Raw genomic sequence first — 3,840 nt, forward strand, 5'->3', positions numbered from 1 at the left:
GTCCCCTGCGCTGGGGACAACTGGGTGCAGTACTTGGCACCCCTGTCACCTTGTACAGCACTGTCCCCTGCGCTGGGGACAACTGGGTGCAGTACTTGGCACTCTTGTCACCTTGTACGGCACTGTCCCCTGCGCTGGGGACACCTGGGTGCAGCACTTGGCACCCCTGTCACCTTGCACGGCACTGTCCCCTGCGCTGGGGGCACCCAGGCGCAGCATTGGCACCCCTGTCACCCTGCATGGCACTGTTCCCTGTGCTGGGGACACCTGGATGCAGCACTTGGCACCCCCATCACCTTGTACGGCACTGTCCCCTGCGCTGGGGACACCTGAGCGTGGCACTGTCTCCGGCACCGGGGAGACCCAGGCATAGGACTGGCACCCTGCACGGCACTGTCCCCTGCACTGGGGACACTGGGGGACACCTGTCAGCCTACACAGCATGGTCCCCGCACAGAGAACACCCAAGCACCGCACTGTCCCCTGCGCTGGGGACACCTGGGTGCAGCACTTGGAACCACTGTCACCTTGCACGGCACCGTCCCCTGCACTGGGGACACCCAAGCACAGCACTGTCCCCCTTGTCACCTTGCATGGCACCGTCCCCTGCACCAGGGAGACCCAGGCACAGCACTGGCACTGTCCCCTAGGGACACCTGGGCACCCATGTTACCCAGTACAGCATGGTCCCTGCACTGGGAACACACAGGTGTCCCCGTCACCTCACATGGCACTGTCCCCTGCACTGGGGACACCCAGGTGCAGTGTGACACCAGCACCGCAGGACCCCCCGCACCAGGGATGCCTGTGCACGGCATGGCACAGCAGCGGCACAGCCCCTGGCACAGCCCCAGCACACACCACAGCACGGCACAGCCGGACCCCTGCCCAACTGGCCAAGGCCAGCTCCCTGCTGCCCCCCCCATCCATGCCCCCCCTGTCCAGCCCCTGCCTGTCCCCAGTGCCACCACGGCAATTCACTGCCCGCGGCGGGTGCCCGGTGTGGCACGTGCCTGGCAGCCGCAGCCCAGCTTGGCCCCGCTCCCGGCTGCCGCAGGGGCTGCAGCGAGGTGCTGTACCCGGTGCCGTAGTGCCAGGATGGAGCCACTGAGCAGATTTGGGTCGTGGTGCTGGGGCCAGCCCAGCCCAGTGGTGCTGGGGTCTCTGCGGATGCTCATGGCCCTGGGCAGGGAGGGTTTCAGGGGTGCCAGCACCCTCCTGGGTGCCACGTGCCGCCTGCTGCCCTGGCCCCCAGCCAGGAGAAGGTGCAGAGCACGGATGTGCCAGCGCCGGGAAATCCTTGGAGCTAATCCCACGGGAGGGGAGGCCTCGGGCGCCCTGCCTGTGGTGGGAGCCTGTGGGGCACCCGGGGGGACACCGGAGCTCTGTGCCCCAAGGAACCCCTGGTGCCAGCGCCGGTGGGTGCATGGGGCTGCTCCTTGGCTGTGGGCCCCCAGGGACCCCTGCTGGGTGCTGGGGCTGCTCCCAGTTTGCGGAGCACCCTGCAGCACTGGGGAGGTGGGGACACCCCGTCACCCTGCAGGAATTGTCCCTGCCCTGAGTCACCGGGCGGTTGCGCAGTGCCGTGGCCACGCTGCAGCCAGCACCTCCGGCAGGGAGAAACCCTGGCAGCTTCCAGAAGGATGTGTGGCACCAGGCTGGCATGGGGGCCAGCAGACCTGGGGAGATGCCGGCCCCAGAGCCAGGGGGCCCTTGCTGCCCCATCCCTGCTCCCAGCGGCGCAGCCATGCTCGGCTGTGCCCTGGTTGCCCCGAGCGTGCAGGTGCCACCGGCCCCATGTGGTGCCTCGTTCCCCTCCTGGCACGTTCCTGGGCCGCGGCAATTAGCCGTGACTCAGCCACTCATCTCGGTTCAGAAAACAACCCTGCGCACGGCGCTGCGGCACACGGCACGGAGCTGGCCCTGTACAGGGATCCTTGGCCGGACCTGGCTGCTCAGGTCTCCCGGGGGTCCCCAGGATGGTTGAGGGGCTGGGAGGGACGAGATAAATCCCATGGGGTCCCACCATGGGGTCCTGCTGTGGGGTCCTGCTGTGGGGTCCCGCTGTGGGGTCCTGCTGTGGGGCTGGGACCCCGGCACAGCAGGTCGGTGTGAGGGTGCTGTGAGCAGGGCCCCCAGCCTGGGTGCAGCCGGGACATCCCGGCAGCAGGACGGGGATGGCGGACAGGGACGATCCGTGGGCAGCAGGGCTGGGGCGATGGGGCCACCAAAGCTGCTGGGATGGCGGGGTGCTACAGCTGGGCTCATGCCTGCTGTCCCCTGCGCCGGACCCTCAGCAGTCCCGCGGCCGAGCTGTCCCAGGGACCCTCCCAGAGCCCAGAGCTGTGCCCTGGGGGGGCTCCCCGTGGGTCCCCGTGCACCCCAACATGGCAGTGCCCATGCCAACCAGTCCGTGGCACAGATGGGGCACCTCAGCCCCCCCTCTCTGATTGTCACGTGCCGCCGCACTCAGGCACCAGGTGAGCCCTGCTTGGCAGCAGCGGGGGGACACGTGCGCCTGTGCCCCCTCCCGTGCCATCCCCCCCCCCCCAGTGGCACCCCCTCTGCCATCCCCGGCCTCCCACTGCCACGTCCACCCAGAGGGTCTGGCTCCGGCCCCCTCCCCTGCAGCAAGCACCCCACTGCTCCCCAGGGACAAGGAGGCAGCTGAAGAATCGTCTCCCAGTGCCAGGGAGTGGGCGCGAGGGCCGGCGGCCGCATGCCCCGGTGCCCGGGTTGCCGGTGGTGCCGTGCGGCTGTGCCATGTGACTCTGCGCTCCGCTTGCCGGTGAACGCCTGCGTGCAAAGGGATTTATTTTTACTCCAGGCTGGCCGGGTTGTTTACCTTGTTGTACCTTTGCCAGGAAAAGGGGGGGGTGTCTCTGCCAGGGACAGGGGTTTCTTCCTGCCTGTTGCCCCCCCCCCACAAGCTGGGCACTGGGGGTCTGGCAGGGTGCAGACCCCCCCCCAGCACTGCAGCCTCGGCACCCACCCGTGCTTGGACGCCCTCCAAACCCACCGTGTGGCTGCAGGATCCCTGTGGGGTTCAGGATGCCATCCTGTGCCATCCTGTGCCTCAGTTTCCCCAGCCATAGGTGTGATGCTGCAGGGGGGACAACCAGGGCTGTCGGGGTCTCACCCCGCTTGCGGGGTCCCGCACCCTCGAGCCCCCCTTTCGTCCCCACAGGGTCCCACTGACGGCAGCGGGTGGGAGGGCAGGAGCCCTGGTGCCGCTGCGGGGTGCCAGGCAGGGCTGGGTGCTCGGGTTTTGGGGTGTTTTCCTGCCATGCAGCAGCAGATCCGTGGCTGAAAAGCAGAGCGCAGCCCTGGCTCGTCCCCACAGCTCTTGGCTGGGGCTGACAGCTCTGCGCTGCCAGGACTCGCCTTTCCCCTCCCCGCGGAAAGGGAAAAAAAATCAGGTAAACAAGGCAGGCCTGGCCCGGGGAGGGAAGGCGGGGGCACCCCACGGCAGGCAGGGGCACCCCAACAGCACTCCAGCACCAGGGGATGAGGCAGACCTGGGCTGGGGGGCAGAGACCCCGGGAGGTGCAGGGTCTGGGGATGCAGGATGCAGGGGTGCAGGGAGGAGCCAGATCTGGGGGTGCAGGGACCCCGGGGCAGGATCTGGGGGTGCAGGGGTGCACAGATCCGTGGAGATGCAGGATTTAGGGGTGCAGCCGGGTGGGTGCATGGACCCGGGGATCCAGGGATGGCACAGGGTGCCCAGGGGGGTGTAGGATCTGGGGGTGCAGGGACCCCAGGAGGGTGCAGGGACCCAGAGATCAGGAGGATGCTGGGATATGGGGGTGCAGAAGGGGGGGCAGGGGCCCTGGGGGAGGG

The sequence above is a fragment of the Haliaeetus leucocephalus genome, unplaced genomic scaffold, assembly GCF_000737465.1.
Source record: "Haliaeetus leucocephalus isolate CR32 unplaced genomic scaffold, Haliaeetus_leucocephalus-4.0 Scaffold110, whole genome shotgun sequence".
In the NCBI taxonomy this organism is placed as follows: Eukaryota; Metazoa; Chordata; class Aves; order Accipitriformes; family Accipitridae; genus Haliaeetus; species Haliaeetus leucocephalus.